We start from the raw sequence: 19464 nt of genomic DNA, 5'->3' as shown, positions 1-19464 counted from the left end.
AACAGCTAGGATAGGTGGATTGAAGAACTAAATTTAGAATTATAGAATTCCTGTTCTAAATTAAGATGAGTTGCTCATGTCAATAAAAAAAGAGTGTCGATCGCTACGACTCATAGCGTGGAAATGTTCTAATAATTTTTTTCAGAACTAGATATTACATCTCAATGATATATTTAACCAAAATATCAAAGAAATGGTGCTGGCTCTGATGCTGTCAGAAAGCGTGTCTGTTACGACCTGTATCGTGAAAGGTGGCACATTCTTCTTGTAAAACTTCTACGGTACCAATTTTGATGCACCAGATGCGCATTGCAACAAATAATGTCTCTTCAGTGATGCTCAAGCCGAAATGTTGGAAATTCGATATGACAAAAAACTTGTAAGATCTAAAAGGAAAATTAAAGTGCCAAGAAAACTGGAGGCAAATTCGTCTAAGGGTCAGAGCTATGCGAGAGGGAGATGATCCTTAATTTTGAAATGAATTTCTAAATTTTATAACAGCAATTAAATATACATCCGTATTTTCAAGCTAGTAACGAAGTACTTAGTTCTGGGCTGTAGAGACCCTCGGGGATTAACAGTCCACCAGCAGAGGCCTCGACCCAGGGGTCATAATGTAAAACTTATACGGTACCAATTTGATACACCAGATGCGCATTTCGACAAATAATGTCTCTTCAGTGATGCTCAAGCCGAAATTTTGGAAATTCGATATGACAAAACACTTGTAAGATCTAAAAGGAAAATTAGAGTGCCACCCCCCCCCCCCTGGTCAAATCAATTACTATTATCGAAGCCATGTAACACAATGCAATGTTCCACAGTTTCTAAGTCAATGATACAAGAACCTCCTTGTATAGGGAATGATAAACGTTTAGGATTACCAGATTTTCACCATCCTCATCATTATCTTGAACGTTGATCGTAAAAATTAAGATATTATTATCAAATTTGTCAAACAGCATTAGAATAGAAGGGTTTACATGTAAATTACATATTTTCATATCGTCTTACAAATCCACAAGACAAGTTTCCTACCCGAATCTCAAATCAAGCATACGTATATTGTGAGAATAATAATAAACATGTCTTCAAAGCAACGATCTTTTATTCTATATCTGGATCAATTTGTTCAGCACTATAGAGAAGATATTTGGTTAACATTATGGAGAAGTTATTTGTTATATTGGTAAACCTACTATTCAGAACAATTTGTTAGTAGAATCAATCGGAAGTAAACTTAACTAATGAAAGGCGAAGATAACGAACAGTGATCAATCTCATAGCTCCCACAAGTAATGCAAAATAGGGAGTTGGGCAAAAACGGACCTCTGGATATACCAAAGGTGGGATCAGGTGTCTAGGAAGAGAAAGCATCCCTGGACAACCGGTCACACCCGCTGCGAGCCCTATATCATAATATAGTTTGGGTATAGACATATAACGGAGGGACCGCTGGCTCATTTTCGCGCAAATCATCTTCCTGTTTTCGCAGCGCCCTAACCGGGAGGCATATATAGGACTTCCTATTATATGATGGCAAGTGGAAACAATAGCTTCGATTTGGAATTACGCGCCCTATTTGAATCCGAGGTAAATACTTCATATCAAAGTACTGATTAGGAATACCCTATAAAATTTACATTAGTACTTCATATCAAAGTAATGATTAGGAATACCCTATAAAATTTACATTAATACTTCATATCAAAGTAATGATTAGGAATACCCTATAAAATTTACATTAAGTTTGTTTTTATTGAATTATTTCAATCGGAATCTCCGACTTTCAGTGAATCTGAAAGTTGAAACACGTTGTGACGTAATTTGTAAATATAAAATAAGTTTGTGTTTGTTAATAAGGATTTCGATGCAGACACTCTTCATGAACAGCCATTGCCTGCAATTTCTATTGTTAATAAACATGTGGAGGACCAAAGTAACCGTGGGATTATCACAAGGTGTTATTCTTAACATACAAAGTGACGAGATATTACCTGATCACATAAAAACAATACTCGGGTCTATAAATGGAAACTTAATTTAAAAAGAAAGACACAGTTGTATCAATGTTTTGTATTTGATTTATTCAACATAATGTTTTTATTTTTAGTTATTTTCCTTTTTCAGCTATGATCAAGCACAATCTTTACAATTTTAAAAACTTTAGCTTGTTCATGCTGTTTGTTTTGATAAAAGTACATAGCTTGGCTTCAATAGTTGTAATTGTCAGTTTTGTACTTTAACAACTGGCTGCATTCTGTTTCATCAAGAAGGGGAGCTAGAAATCTTGATATGTGTACATTAAAAATCTGCAAAGCCTCTTTCAAGCAAAGATGGAATCAATAGTCTATCATATCCTTTTAACAATTGTTGTTTCATTATATTGTATAATGGTTCATTTGTATCTTCATTATCATTGTTCATATAAAAATGACGAATAGTAATCATGTGGACCTCAAAAGATGTCATGATGCAAGCTAGCTGTTGTCTATTCTATTGTATAATAATAACATGAATCATAACAACTATATGGAAATGCTTTCTGCTATTCAGTACTTAGAAAAGGAAAAGGTTAAACGGATTTATTTATATCAATTAATGTAGTCTAGTAATGTCATTTGCAAATATAAAAAAAAATATTTGTACAATATCTTTACGGCTGTCCAATTGGTTCCAGCTTTAAAACCCCTTAACAACATATTTGCGACAGAAATTTTCCCTTCTGCAGCCAGGGAAAAGGCCTGGCGCAATTACCAGATTATGCAGCCTTCACTGATTGATGAAATTTTTAAAATTGTCAAAAATCGTCAGCTCTCTGCTTTCATTTCTCTAAAATCAGCAGAGAAAATCATAATAGATATGTCTCCTTGTCAATCCACCACAAAATCAAATACTGTCGATTGTAGGATTTTGAAATCAGAGGAAAGAGATATAACTGCATACATTGCATTCTTTATGCTATATCGGTGCAAAAGGAAATTTAGTTTATGTCCTGAAATTGAAAAATGCATAGATAAACTTATTGAAAAAGATGACACAACTGAATTGATTTTTGTTAAGTCTAGAGGTGGGCTGACACAGCCATTGTCTGATATTGTAGACGTTTTTGTTTTATTGGAGCTAGCATTTAGGAACTTGCGTATTTCAATGTCGGTTCCTACACTTCAACAATTTACTGATTCCATTTGTCTGGGAAATGAAGCTGTTACAATGTTTTATAACTGTACGTATTATTCCGAGTCAAGAACTGAGGTGCAAGAAAAGTTGTTTTTAACAATATTATCTCTTTTTCACAAAGTCAGATGCCATGCAAAATGCAGACAAATGATGGGAAATTTCTATTCCAAAACAAAAATGGTAAGCAAGCAAAAAGCTCTTCGTAAATCTATTGATTGATACATATTTTTTGCGATGTGTTATGATGTGAAAGCAGACAATGATATTATGGGTTGTTCTGGCTTTTTGAAATGCAATATTTATAAGTATATGTAGTTGAGGAAAGTGTTAATGTACCTTGTGGAAAAAATGTGTTTGCATCAAAAGAATGTCATGTATATTTTTATATTTTGACATTGAGATAAGATATCTGAAGTTAAAATAGATGTCAAAAATGGAGACGTTCATTGAAGTCGCTACCTTTATGTATTGGCTTGTCAATTTTGTCAGATGTTCACAGTATATTCAGTTCAAAGTTTGTTTCATAATGTTTTAAAACACCCATATGTTGTGATACAAATTTTCAAATAAACTACTTTACAATTCTTCTTAAGGAGTGTATTCATTTTGTGTTGTTGCATAAAGAAAGCTTTATTTCTGACTGTAGATATAGTTTAACAATAGATCTTAATGGTGAATTATCAACAGTATGAGTCAATAACAAGCTTTATATAGAATTTCTTTAATTCTACTGTCTTTTAATTTTTTTGGATTGGACTCTGGGATACTGTGGGCTTTCTCTTCTCCCATGTCCTCTCTGCAGTGTTGTCCTTAGGAACTATGCTCATTGCAAGGATCCTTTGCAATCGCACCTGGTTTTCTTGGTAGCTGAATTAAGGTTAAAATATACATCATTATGGTTATGATTAAAAAGGGGGGAGGGGGTGTATTGTTTTTGTCCTGTCTGTCATTTTGTAATTCTGTCTGAAACTTTAACCTTACTAATAACTTTTGAACAATAAGTGCTAGAGTTTTGAAATTTCACATGAGTATTCCTTGCGAGAAGACCTTTCTGTGGGTACCAACATGTTGGACCCTGTGACCTTGACCTTGGGGTTTGAACTACTTTTAAAACAATTGACATTGGTCATAACTTCTTATGGTAACTATTAGTGCTTTCATATTGCCCATGAGCATTTCTTGTGATAAGATCTTTCTACTGGTACCAGGATATTTGTCCTTCTGACCTTGGCCATCTTTGGAATTGGCTATTATCGAGGGCATTTGTGTTTCACAAACACATCTTCCTTTCTTCAACATTCATTTTTAATATCATTTGTTTAGAATTGTGGCTATAACATTTCAACTGAAATTGCTATAAGTTTTAATTTGTCAAAACTCAAAAACTTGAAGTTTATGATCTGATTTGTTGAGGAATTTACAAATCTGAACTGATGAACAGTGGGGTTGTCATGTCGAGCCCCTAGTCCCCTATGTCTGACAAAGTGTTCCTCAAGAGGATGTATGGTACACCTTGTTGCAGTAGGTATTTGATACATTCAAAAAAGACATTCACTGAAAGTCATAAATTTATTTGAGGACACACGATATACTAATGAAAAATATTTTTAAAAAATTCTTTGAAAAATTATAACGCATAAATGTATACAGTTTGATCTAACCTAATGTTCAGAATACTTGAATCGATTACAAATTATGAAATACACTGTAGATTGTAGGTTTTCCTATTCACATCAATTGACATATCACTCGAAGTACCCTCAAATCAGAGTGATCTTGTTTAGTGAAAAATGTTACATACTTTATTTTAATGGCTAACCTGTCATGATGATTCCTTCACATGTCTGATGTGAGAGGACCATCTTATTTTTTCCTGCTTTGAAAATCCTGGTCTGGTTGAGACAGAGGCTTGCCAGTCATGGATGTATCTTGTTTTTTCCTACAATAGCTCTAAAACTTCATTGTTATTTCGGATTTCAAACATTTCGGTTGAGCACCACTGAAGGTACATTATTTGTCGAAATGCGCATCTGGTGCATCAAAATTGGTACCGTACAAGTTTTACATTATGACCCTTGGGTCGAGGCCTCTGCGGGTGGACTGCTAGTCCCCGATGGTCTCTACAGCCCAGTAGCTAAGTACTTCGTTACTAGCTTGAAAATACGGATGCATATTCAATTGCTGTTATAAAATTTAGAAATTCATTTCAAAATTAAGGATTATCTCTCTCACGCATATCTCTTATCCTTAGCCAAATTTGACTCCACTTTTTTGGCACACTGTTTTCCCCTATAATAGCTCTAAAACTTCATTGTTATTTCGGATTTCAAACAAATTTTATTATGTGTAAAAACTATTTAACATTATGAACCTCATTGAAAGTCCAAGTTTCTGGGTTGGTCAACCCTACTACTTGTTGGCTTCTTCTGTCAAAGACAAGATTTACTTTGATTTTCATCTCATCATGAAGCAGGAAAACATATCTCTTCTCTGATGGCAAGTCCTTGGCAATTCTTTTTAGTTCCTTTACCCAAATCGTTTATCGTAAGATCAAACTAAATAATGCCTGGTATATTTTTATGCCAGTTAGAAATGTCTCTTTTCACTTAATCAAAGATATTTGAATTTCTAGAATACCAGTACATGTATCATAATAATCTTATTTTTTTATTCACCTGAAAAGATTCAGACTGAAAACCAGACTGGGGATGAATGAAATTGGGATAGTCCCGAAGAGTGGCCTGGTTGGGTAGTCTAAGGACCCCACTTTCTCTTGTTGAATCATATGCCCTTATTCTTTGGCATCAAAGAAATATCGCAAACCTTATCATCATTGGATGCTATCTCATACCTGAGTAATTTATAGCAGAATTTACTCTAAAAATATAATATTTACATGTACATTTGCAAATATTTTTCCTTATATTTCCTTATGAACCTACTGAAGAGCAGAAACATTCAGTTCTTTATGCACTTTTTAAGGGTCAAGAGGTCATATTTATGATATCACAATGATCATCGTACTAGTTCATAGTTCCCTTATGCTTTATTATAGATATAAAATAACAGTTATAGGTTCATAATTTTAAATAATCTGTTTTTCCCAAAAGTAAACATAAGAAATAACAATGTTAAAAAGTTCATGGGGATATGAACTTGGTTGTAACTTGATCAAATTTACTGAGAAGTCTACGGTAAGTTCATATTCTAGTGAACGTTTTAACATTGCTATTTATTTCTTGACTACATGTACACTGCAGATCATTGTCCATGTGACGTGTGTACATACTGATAAAATTTTAAACCTTTTGGACTTGTTGTAAAAGCTTTCTTTTGTTCCTTCCAGAAAAGGTCCATCAGGGTGTCTCCTGGTTTATGGTTTTGAAGAGTAGCAAAGAGACCCTCTCCAACATCTTCAGCAACAGGGGCTGTCTCACCTTTGATTGCATATGACAAGATGAAAGTAATACTTGTTATTAGCTAGTTTGAAGTTTAATTTTTATAACTTGTATACCTGTAAATGTATATGATACATGCAAAAAATAATATTTGATTATTTGGTCCACAATGTATCCAATTGATGTTATTTTATATTACTTTTGCTCAAAGAATCTACAAGGCTCCAACGTTTTCTGTTTACCTCTCTGATGACGTTGACCTGTTTTATTAGTGCTGTTTGGGGTACATGTGTTAGAGGGGTTTTGGGATGAAGCTCATGAGGAGATGAGTTTTCCGTTAAGCTTTGAAGCTTGGATCATGCACTACACATTGCCACTTCCTGAACACCACCAAAACAACTGTTAGCACGAATCACACTTTTGTTGGATGGTTTGCTATTGATTATGTGAGTAGAAAAAAAAAGCGGTATCCCTGAGAACATTTAATATTGACATCTGAGCTATCTTTAACACTGGTGCATTTATACAGCTTTTCCAAGGCTTCCAAGAATTTGTTGATTCTAATCTTCTCTACTGATTTCTCTGATCCTTGAACCGCTACTTCTGTTATGGCAAAAACTTATTAACCAACACATGATTTTTTCCAAAATGTACATATATTATTATCAATTTACTTATCTTGCCTCTGATACAAATCTTGAAACGTCATAGGCCAAGTGAATTAAAACTGTATAGTGCTGCCTATATCCCCCCTCTACAAGTACATGTATATGACACCACAAGGTGCCTTTTAACTGATCTCACAATGGCAATAGATATTTTCTAGTTTTGTTGACTTGCAAATTTGAAATATATAAAGATAAGAAACATTTTAAAGTTTCCAATGTAAAACCATTGGTATTTCTTTGGTAGATACTTAGAGGGATAGCATACATACATATATATAATATATATATGCATGGAGTCCTTATGCCTAATCCAATATGCATTTTTCCAAGGACGTCAAATTTTACCGAATTATTCCTCTAAGCAGTGTAAAAATTGTAATGGAAAAAACAATACCACCAAAACGGACAGTGACCTCTGGATTCTGATTTACTATCAACAATTTTCCATGATTCCTGAGGATTGGTCATACTTTCCTAGCACCAGTGCATCATTTTTAACTTTTATCCAATCTCTATCATGATTTTTTTTTCAAAATCTTTCCTAACCTCTGTGAGGGAGTAGTAAACTACTCTCTCAGGAACTGTAGGGGTTGGGCGATAGGTCTGAAATGATGGTTTTTCATTTTATATGTGATTTTATAAATACATGGATATGAAATAAAAAAGAAAAGATTTACAGGTTAATAGTGTGTTTTTATAAAATATTGTGTTTGTGTGTTTTATGGGGATGCTTTCTCCTCCTAGGCACATGATCCCACCTCTGGTGTGTCCAGGGGTCCGTGTTTGCCCAACTATCTATTTTGTATTGCTTATAGGAGTTATGAGATTGATCACTGTTCGTTATCTTCACCTTGCATAAAGAATAGACTAAAAGTACAGAGAGAGAAAAGGGAGATAATAATGTTAGGTTTATTTTATGTTGGACCACAAGGCGTTTTTATGCTCTTTTAAGGCATATTTAGGTTTGGCAAGTTTCGAGTTATTAGTTCGTATCCATTACCTGTGAATTCATAAGATTTTTTTTATATTTTGAAAATGCATACATATCAGTAAATCATCATTCTTATAAACTTCCATCAGTTAATAACTTGGAATGAATCCATTTATTGGACCATGTCTTTGAATGTTATTCATTTTTTCATTGACAATGCTGAATCTGCATGAATGCTTTTTAAAAGGATACAATGTGTATGATTCACATCCCTCAGCTGATAGGTCTTGAAGGAATGATGGCAAGTGGTCTGGACTGAAGTGTTTAAAATGTAGTAAATGACACAGTAACTGAATTGCTTGAATGAAATTACAAGTCACATCCAGTACTTATATCGGTAACCACAAAAGAAATAAAACATGCTTCATGCATAACCAACCATAGAAGACACTGCAACGAGCAGCAATCTGTAAAATAACTGTAGTTTCATATATAATAATTATATAAAAAAAGAAAGTTTGGAATAAATTCGGTAGTTCATACATGTGTAACATTAACAAACTTACCGTGAAACAATAAACAACTGTCCTCAAAATGTTCTGAGCAAAATTTAATATGCTCTGTATCGGGATTACAGGACGCATCTACCCTGGATACGGCTGGAATTAGTTTAGTCCTCCATTCTTTTTCCTTTGGAAAAGAAAAATAACTTATTCGCCTTCGGTTTGAAGTTCTCAACATCTAGCTATATCAAAGTCCATTTAGTCTAAGAAGTGGAGATATCAGACAGGCCCAATTCTAGGGCAATTCAACGGAATTTCTAAATGAGTGAATGAATATTTTAGCGTGAACGTTAGTGGCGATTTAAGTTGAAGTATAAATGTCTGCCTATGAAACTTCAATGGACATTGTTGTGGATTTCTCACAGGAAACTTCCATTCTTTTTAAGCAGTCAATGTACAATCAGCAATATCTGACAAATGGTCAGCAGATTAATGACTACGTCCAATGCAGTCTATCATCTGTTCTATTCTTTATTACTTTCAGCCAGCTGTCAATTACATTAATCAACATAAATGCATGTCTTCACCGTGGCCAAAAGTCATCTGATTACAACCATTCCTACTCAGGATACAATCGTGTTTTGACGCAGAGAATCTACACTCTTCATAGTAAATTACCGTAAGGGTTGGTTGTACTCTGCGTTAAAAATACGATTGTATCCTGCGTAGGAATGGATGGGTCAAATACTGTCTGAAGTATTTCATACCGATTGTTAAGCCGCTCTTGGGTCACTGATTTTGACTGCGGATAACTCCGTTTACCTGACCAGGATATAGGGTTCACGGCGGGTGTGACCGGTCGACAGATGATGCTTACTCCTCCTAGGCACCTGGTCCCACCTCTGGTATGTCCAGGGGTCCGTGTTTGCCCAACTATCTATTTTGTATTGCTTATAGGAGTTGTGAGATTGATCACTGTTCGTTATCTTCGCCTTTCATAATTCATATGGAGAAATTCTTACCACTTTATTAATGAGCTCGATATCAGTTGATATTGAAGTTATGAATTTTCATTAAGCGCGTAACTTAATAAAAAAAGTTGTTGTACCGCTTACCTTTAATGGTAATTCGTGGTGTGAAAATTAATTTCGAAGAACTGATAAGCTCTGACAAAACAATATTTCAACCACGAGAGAAATTAAGAAAAGAAAAAAACCCACTTCCTGGCACGTACAAATTGTCCACGTAATATTATACAGAGAGGACCCTGTTCGGTAAGTTAATGCATGTACACTCCCTCACACAAATTGCAACACCAAACACCATCGGGCGATCGAACCTTTACCCGGCAAATCTATCTCAAATATATAATGCGTATCTTAACTGCAGGTATGAGTACATTTTCAGCAATAAATATACCTTTTGTTGTGTGAGACCTCATATTCAGTGAGACATCATATTTACATTATTTTCCGTAATCATCGAAACATTTTGTAGGTATTCCTTTTGGGCGCATCATGACGTCAGTACAAGTGCCAAGGACAGAAAACATGACATTTCTATTCATGAAATGAATACATGTGCATAAGTGTATTTTCTATATTCCCCCGTCCCTTTGCAGAAATACTAGAAAAGCCGAAAACAGTGGTTTTGATTCGAAAACGAACTTTTTTGAAAAATGATTCAAAACATTTGTGAATAGATTCCAGAAAAACACATCTCAATCTCCCGTTTCCGATGCTAGGATTAGTGACCCATAATTCGTATCTGTTCCTTTTTGAAGTGAAAAAGTGGACTTTTTGTACTTTTCAAAGATTCTTGAAATGTTTATAATGGATTGAATGGGGCTAAAACTATAAATGGGATATTGTATCAGTTACGTTGAGAGTTGTTTCATTGAAGAGATACGAACATGAAGAATGGGATGTGATGCTGGAAACGTGTGTTTATGCAGAGTTTAGTTTACAATTGTGATTTTACATATTTTCTCCATTAATTTCTTTTCGTAATGACTGTTAGTTCGAATTCCAAGATGGCGGTATGCAAATTAGCCAAATGGTAAGAATTTCTTCATATCGGAACATGTACTGACCCCTGGACACACCAGAGGTGGGATCAGGTGCCTTAGAGAATAAGCATCCCCTGTCGACAGGTCACACCTATCACGAGCCTTATATTTTGATCAGGTAAACGGAATTATCCGTAGTCAAAATCAGTATGCCAAGAACTGCCTAAAGGTGAAGATAACGAACAGCGATCAATCTCATAACTCCTATGAAGGTGAAGATATCGAACAGCGATCAATCTCATAACTCATAGTAGCAATATAAAATAAAGAGTTGGGCAATCACGGACCCCTGGACACAACAGAGGTGGGATTAGGAGGAGTAAGCATCCCCTGACGACCGGTTACACCCGTTGTAAGCCCTATTTCTTTATCAGGTAAAACGAAGTTATCCGGAGTCAAAATTAGAGTGCCAAGAACGGTCTAAAATTCGTATGAAACACGTCAAACAGCATTCAACCCAATGATTGGTTGTATTGGCAAACCAGATCGTGATAACGACCATAGAATTTACGAAATGCTGATTTCAAATGTTATGAATGCAAGGTGAAGATAACGAACAGTGATCAATCTCATAACTCCTACAAGTAATACAAAATAGATAGTTGGGCAAACACGGACCCCTGGACACACCAGAGGTGCTATTTTTATTCAGAGAGAACATATCTTCCAAAAGCTCTAAAAAAGCATAGATAGAAAACATCTTTTTTTTTTTTACATCGTTTAGAAGCAATCTTCATTGTCTAGTTATTAAACCAATTCAGCAAAATGCTACTCAGATGAAAATATTGAGTTGGTCCCTCATATGCTTTAGAATACTAGTCATTCATGTGGCATATTTTGATCTTATTATCTAACACATTATTATTATTATTATATTCATTTATCAAGCGCAAAATTATCTATAGTTTGTATGCGCTGCACAATGTTTGTGCTAATAATCATTGATAATATACTAATAAAAGACCTGCAAGAGCTATAAAGAAAAACAATAGAAAGAATTAAAATAAAACATGGTAGTAAAATGACGAAGTGGTTGACTTTGAGTTGCGAAGATAGCATTGGCATACAGATATTCGTATGTTGGATCAAAATTCAGTTTGCAAGAGCTTGCACATGGAATCCTTGATATTAAACTGAATTTTACATTCACAGGGCATATTCACGCTTGAACAAGAGTGTTTTTAGGTTCTTGCGGAATGCTCCATGTGCTTCAAGCTCTCAAAGTTCCAGTGGCAATTTATTCCACAATTGTGCACCTAGTGTTTTTATGATCTTATGATCTAACACTTATTCACCCGAGATATCAAATTATCTGTTATTAGATATATTTAACATTGTTACCGTTCACACTTTAAACAGCCACTGTTTAAACAACTCGTGAGTGTTTTCATCAATTTGTCAAGATGTGTTTAAATAGAAGGCCTGGGTGATGTTTGCGTGAATAAATACTTCAAACTAGACATTATCTATCTGAATTCCTTCTGTTCTCTCTGATATCGTAAACATGGTCGCTTCACCCTTAGACGTGAACACAGGTAGAGACTGCTTCTGCCCCAAGAGCTCGACATGCAGAAGTGAGAGTTATGAGTTCTTGTGATATGACCTTTAAAACGGAGATCATGCATCGCGGAATCAGGAAAAAGAGCATTACGTTTATTGAAATCATCCTAAAGTAAAGGTTCTTAGTTCCGTTCAGTCTTGACTCTCGTTGAGAACATACTTTTTCAAATAGCTTATTGTAACACCTGATATTTACAATATGAAGACGTTCTGTTTTTTCTTAATATTATAGTTTAGTTTTAGTATGAGCTTGTATGTTTTTCATTTTATTTAGCTTTTGTTTCCATGTAAACATTCTATGTTTCTAATATAAGTTACAGGTAATCTCAAACATTGGACAATGTCATATTCCATAAGTTCCAGCTGATAAAGCCTGTAACAATATTGTCTTTGTTTTATGGCTCATCATTACAGTTGTTTTTTAAATGAACTTTGATTTAAACTCCAAATTCCCTTTTAAAAGATGAAATTCTTTCAAATTATGATTGCTCTTGAAAGGAGACAGTATAGGTTAGACCCCAGCACCGATAATTGTGGAATCCAAAGGCCGGAGCACGATCAGTTAACTTAACATACTATAGTACTTGTTAGAAATGCATTAGCGTCTATCTGAAGATAGATAAACATAATTATGAATGACATGTATTAAGCCCTTTCAAGAATTTTTCACTCATATCTAGACGTCATCAGCCGTAGATTTGCTATAATCTCTAACTTTTTAATTCGTTTAAGATATATTTGTTGACTGTTCTCTGTGAATCAATTGTTAATTGTTATAAACATAGAGATTTGTAAAAGTAGCACAACACTTATCAGCTACGCAATTAAATATCAACATTGAGGAATTCTATGTTATAGAGAAACAATCTAGAGAAGATGAACATCTGCTCTATATTGCATCTTCAAAATAGTAATATAATTATCAAATATACGATAATTTCCCCAAAATGCAAAGCCCTATTTATAATAATAAAACGTCGAAACAAAACTCGTCGGTTACACAAAGATTTTATCATGTGCAGATTGCAGCATGTTATCATAATGTTTGAATGGTAGGCATACACCATTCATGGATTATTGCTTCGGCATGCTATTGTTAACGTATTCTCAGGTTTTAAATTGCTTCTGATTGGTGAGGTCGTTGATTTTCATTGGTCTACCACACCATTTAAATGCTTTGCTCTCACGAATAGCATGTCATTCATCTAATCTCTGCGTGGAGTTGTTTGTCTATGGATTACAGGTGATCTGTGAAAGTGTTAAGTTGATTAATTTGGATTCAAAGAGAAGACTGACAGGTAGGTGTTTATTGTTTATTTACTGATTTCTCACAACAGTCAGCGTCATTACATTACAACTTGTCTTTGACAGATTTATATCAATTCAAAAGTGTTTCTTGATTAACGAATGATGCATATGTGTCAGCTGGAACGACCGGGATGACAATTCGTAACCAATTTTTAAGAATGGTTAGCACATGGTTACTTAAAGCCGGTATATATCTCTTGAGAGTAATCTCCTCAAACACTTGTCGCGTTATGTAGAAGTGGAGTATCGTTAACTGTGGCTACCCTGGATATTATCTAATGATAATTTGCAGATAAATGATTTATAAAATAAGAAAAACCTTTAATTACTATGCATCATTCGAAGAGAGAAGAAAAGGAGAGACAGGGTTATATGTAATATGATAACACGAAACCACTGCCATGCGAGATTTACTTGTCAGTTTACATCTCCTAAAGATATAGATATAGGAAGCGAGATTCAATGGTTTGACAAGTCGGACCAATATAACTAAAGATATAAAGGTCATCAGAGTGATCCTATAATGCATTAGTAATGTGAAGTTTCTCGGGGTTATAGTATACCAGAATGATTATCCCAAAGGGGATAGATAGGCAATCACAAACGGTATATACAGACGATCAGAACAAAATACAAGATTTAGATAAGTTTGAGGGACTGTATTTGTTAGATAAACAAATGAAAGTAACAAACAGTGATTAATGACATAAAGAATACAAAACTAAAGGCAAAAGCGGATCAATCGACACACCAGGGTGGTAGTGATCATGTGCATAGGAAAAGCAGGTATATCTACTGATCGGTCACACCGGTCGAGAAGCCTATATCTTTTTTCAGGAGAAATCCTTTGTCAATCTGATTGACGGTAATCAGATTTTATCTGTTCGGGTGATATTTTCATCACAGCTCTTAACATTTCCAAATTTATTGATATTATTATTTCCTCTATAATGATTTGATCATCTTACTCTTTCATAATTAGCGCCCAGTTGTGGTTCATCAGCGTTATCAACATGTTAAAAGTCCAATTAGATTATTCTATTTGAGCATGTTGTGTTTGTTTGGTAATATCAATCTCGATTAGAGATAAGATCTATTTCCTACGCGACGAATGAGGTGCAATTATGTTGTCTGAGACGGAAATGGGCAACAAAGCTTTGTTCTCATTCTGCTGTCGAGCGACCGAGCAGCAGACGCTCGACAATGTACATGCTCTCAACAGATTCGGACATTATAGATATAAACACCAATTTAGACGTTGTATATATTTAATGAAAAATAACAATAAAGAATGGTATTTCATGCAAAGGTAGACACTCACATATATCGATGGTGATCATCCTATTCGCCAAAAGTGCATGACGCAGTCCAATGTTAAGGTATGGCAACGTCTCCACATGAGTGAAAAAATTTCGAGAGAGACGTTAAACAAGATATACAATCAATCAATAAATCAGTTCAATATTAAGCGAAATGAAAGTGATGGTATTCTCTATAGTTGTTTTATAGAATGTTGATGATACTGATCGGCATGTTAATACCAAAGGTAGGACAGTCCCTGTAGATGTAGCAGGAAGGACTCTATTGTAAAACATTTGTTTAAAAAGCAGATACTAGTTTGCCAGGGCAGACATTCCTTATTAAAGGTGCAGAGCAATTTCTACTTGAGTTTAAATTGAGATTTAAGAGAACTGCGGGTAAATTATAGGAGAATCAAGAAATCCAGTTTGAAATCTATTCGGCTAGTTACATATACTTGAAACAAAAGATTATTTTCAAATGAAATAGATTTATGCTTTTCTAACATAAACAACACATAAGCTTTTGCTAATATCAGTGTTAGCGCAACCGTTTCATAGAAGTAGTGAAGATTTAGATTACACCTACGGAGCACGAGTCAAACGATTACAAATCTGAAACTTTTATCACTAAATGCTTCTACTTATGTGACGTGACCCTATGCTTTTAACCAAGGAGGAATATAGTGTCCTTTATCTCTCACTTAATATCATTTTCAATGTATTTCTCTCGGGACACAAAACTGCATTGTTATATTAACTATGTATCTATACAATCCAACAACAAAAACACATGAAAAGGTGACAATAATGAACAGTGATAACTCCTATAATGAGTACAAAGTTAAGAAATGCGAGAATATACGAATGAAAGGAAAACAAGGTAAATCTGATGTAGCCAAATTTGTCTGAAAAACTGGCAGGTTGTCTAGATAATATTCCAGAATAAAGGGTCATATCCCTTCAGAAATGATTAACTGGTGTTGGGATGTAAATGTTAGTAGGGTACGTTGCATTGTTGCTGATTGGACGAGGGTCTTGATATTCATTGGTCTGTCGCTCCATTTAAATGTATTTCTTTCACGATAGTGTATCAGTCATCACGACGTTTTTCTGGAGAGCGAATGTCTTAGGATTATAGGTGATAATCGTTGAAATCTGTAAAAGAGCCAACTTGATAATTTGTGATTTAAAGAGACAACTTACAGGTAAGTTCTTTTTTGTGAATTTCTTGTGTACTCTTTGTGTACCGATCTTTTAACATAGTCACAATCAAATAACAAAAGGTCTTTGACAAAATTATTAATATGTAAGTATTTGGACTGAATCAAAATTATGGGTGTATATGTGTGTTAGTTGGAACGATGCGCCGGCGCGGACCTTTATCAAGAGAGATCTTTGCTTTGTTAGTAGTGCAACATGTGGTTGCTGAAATAAGTACACATTTCCCGAATCACTTTTCTATTAGAATATACATCAATTCTCTTGATGTTTCATGGGACGCATGTGTGGTGGACTTTATAAGGAGTTAATGATAATATTTCAAATGAGAAATGTTTCCTATTGTATCTAAATTATTCAAAAATACTTTTGTTGAAATAGCTAAGTAATAGAAAATATGGCTATACAATTTAAAAGCTAAATGCCTTTCATGCATATATAATTAAAAAACAAAATAGGTGTCATGATTTTAATTTTTAAAAATGTTCCTTTACTACCACGGAGGATAAGATAAATTGATAGCTTTATTTGAAACTCGAGATATATAGTGTTGAAGGTATCTACCTGAGTTTAAATCACCCGATTAAATCCCACGAGCGCGTTAACTAGAGACAAGGTATGTCATTATCACACTATTAGATTTTTAGTTTACAATGGAATTCAGGTAGTTAGATTATTTCCTTATTGGAAAACAATTCTATTCTAATTGATTAATATGCAAATCTAGCATCTGAAATTGAACATATTTTTTTTTTATTCTACCGTCAGTTTTCATACTAAATTCAAACACTTGTGAATCGTTCATGTCTACATGCGTAGTTGTCCACTGACCATCATAAGAATACAGTGAGTGTAATGCCAGGAGTGCTGTAAGATCCGTTGTTAAATCTATGATATTATCACACTGGCATTTTGAAGAAAACGAAAGTTGCAAGTACACGATCCTACAATAAATAGATAGAGACAGTAGCAATATCTTTCTATCATAAGTGGCTGATTGAATTTTTAAAACCATTAATCACCTCATCCAGACAGTTAGATTGAAGGGTTTATCAATCCACGATATATAGACTGGAAAACTAATTCAATGTTTTACTCAGGTATCTCTCAGGGGTAAGTATCCCCTCTTTTGAACGGTCACTGGTCCGTCTATCTTGATCAGTAGTAAAAAAGGTATGAAAATAATATAAAATAATTAAATTGTTGGTATAATAGCAATGCGTAAGTTATAAACATTTTATCTTTGAAAAGCAAAAAAAAAAAACAAACAAAAAAAAAAAAAAAAAAAAAGAAAGATAAAAAAAAATAAAAAATCGATAGCGTAAAATTAAATCAAATAGTCACCTGTATTTCAAGTATGAATGGTGTATCATGCCCCCTATTGAAGTTAGAAGTGTTTGTTTTGAAGGACCAATTCCTTTTCAGCTTTATTCAATGAATCATTTTCAATCATAACATGCTTGTATATTTAGTTATTTATCATTGATGGTCGTCGTGCCGCACATGTCAGCAAAACAAATATAAGGTATTGCAGCTAATCATTGATTATTTATCAACGCAGATTGGATTGAATTATAGAATACTTTCTGAAAAACAAAGGATAACAGACTTTAATGTAAGACAGTGCTTTACTATTCTAACAAGAATGTATGGGTTATTGTTGGTAATGAATGCACGAATTGCAAAGAAATTTATTTTCCAAAATAGTATCTGGGTAATCTTTGATGACAAAATAGTTTTCTTATCACCATATCGACAGCAAAGATTAACAAACGAGAACCTGAAGACAGCCCATTAAGGTTTTATGATCTATATCAAAGAACAATGTGCATCAAATATGAATCGCGGTTTTCTCGTGGCTCAGTCCAAACCCCAAAGGTCATATTGAAACCGACTTATCTTACAAGAAATTAGAATGTGGTATTGTGGTTCTCCAGAAGATCTTTAAAGTACATCTCGAAAACGTAGGCGGAAGATGGGAGAGCTTTGTCTCCGAAAAGTGACGTAGAATAGACACATGTCGCGTGCCCATTCACTGCATTAATGTTGCGTGTCGATTGATCCGATATATTTATATTTGTTCGTTATTTATTTGATGGCCTTTTGAAAACAAATATCGCGTTAAATAGGCGTATCAGATTTTGCTTTGTTCACGCGCAGTCATAGAAGCGACTCGTGTAATTGCTACTTTAACAGTAGCTCTTTCTTCGCTTCTGTCACGTGACAATAGAATGTCACAGATAATTATCACGTCACCTGTCGTGAGATACTAGTGGTTAAAGCTCTGACTTCACACCCTAAGGCTATAGTTCGATTACCTGTACCTGCACCCCGTCAAACCAAAGATTTGTAAACTTTAGTATCAAAAGTTTGCATCATCTACCATTTAAACTTTATGTTTGTTATATCATTGCATGTAAACGCTAAAGAAAAAATATGCATCAGATATTCCTTCATGCAAGGTGAAGATAACGAACAGTGATCAATCTCATAACTCCCGAAAGCAATACAAAATAGATAGTTGGGCAAACACGGACCCCGGACACACCAGAGGTGGGATCAGGTGCCCAGGAGGAGTAAGCATCCCCTGTTGACCGGTCACACCCGCCGTGAGCCCTATATCCTGATCAGGTAAACGGAGTTATCCGCAGTCAGAATCAGTGTGTCAAGAACGGCTTAACAATCGGTATGAAACACGTCAGACAGCATTTGACCCAATGCGAGGTTGTATTGACGAACTAGATCGTTATAACGACCATAGAATTTGCGAAATGCTGACTTCAATCAAGACTGTTGAAATCCCTGTACCATCAACTTGTTTGTCAGTAGCTTACCTCGATTTAAAAACTGACTATACCCAGAACAAGCTCTTGCATATCGAATCAGTTGAGATATATAACCACCATATGCAGGTGATAATGGAATATTGCTACATAAATATGGGAAGTTGACGATGGAGAAGCTGAAATCATCCCGTTTGTCATACAGTTGAGTTGTCAGTTTGCCGTTAATGTCTACTTTCAATAAAATATCTACGTTTGAAGCAGAAGTGGACGACTCTGTGGTGTCATCTATTTTTAAAATGCAAATCATTCATAAAAAGTCAATCACATGTAATGCAAAAACTATTTAGATTTGCAAATTCAGCTCCGGGACTCCGTATCAAATGAAAAATAAACCTCAATACACTATACATCTTGTACGAATACTATCTAAAGGCAAAGAAAAGAGCAGTATATGATTAATAAAATATTACATGCTAAAATCCATATGATATATCATAGCAGGCCTCGGGCCCCATACCATCACTTGGGCTGATATGACATATA

At 34.6% G+C, this 19464-nt stretch overlaps 2 long non-coding RNA genes across 4 annotated transcripts in view; one reads left to right on the top strand and one right to left on the bottom strand.

Moving 5' to 3' along the window:
• Positions 1-747: 747 nt before the first annotated feature.
• LOC125672986 (uncharacterized) overlaps positions 748-19464 on the bottom strand; it is a 68309-nt gene continuing 49592 nt past the window's right edge. The window contains exons 6-11 of one of the 3 annotated variants that reach the window (XR_008801527.1): positions 8744-8867; positions 8617-8644; positions 8430-8492; positions 6486-7175; positions 5000-5119; positions 748-4047 (exon numbers count right to left, since the gene is read on the bottom strand). This is a non-coding gene — a long non-coding RNA (uncharacterized LOC125672986). Of the gene's footprint in view, positions 4048-4999; positions 5120-6485; positions 7176-8429; positions 8645-8743; positions 8868-13607; positions 16073-19464 lie in introns of those variants that run through there. The other 2 variants (XR_007369222.2, XR_008801526.1) reach the window with 2 other exon arrangements.
• LOC125672994 (uncharacterized) lies at positions 3262-7920 on the top strand. The gene is made up of 4 exons (XR_008801530.1): positions 3262-3360; positions 6527-6643; positions 6790-7024; positions 7491-7920. It is a non-coding gene; the product is annotated as an uncharacterized LOC125672994 (long non-coding RNA).

The sequence above is a fragment of the Ostrea edulis genome, chromosome 3, assembly GCF_947568905.1.
Source record: "Ostrea edulis chromosome 3, xbOstEdul1.1, whole genome shotgun sequence".
Classification (NCBI taxonomy): Eukaryota; Metazoa; Mollusca; class Bivalvia; order Ostreida; family Ostreidae; genus Ostrea; species Ostrea edulis.
Note: the sequence above shows the minus strand (reverse complement) of the source record. Positions and strands in the feature narration are given on the sequence as shown.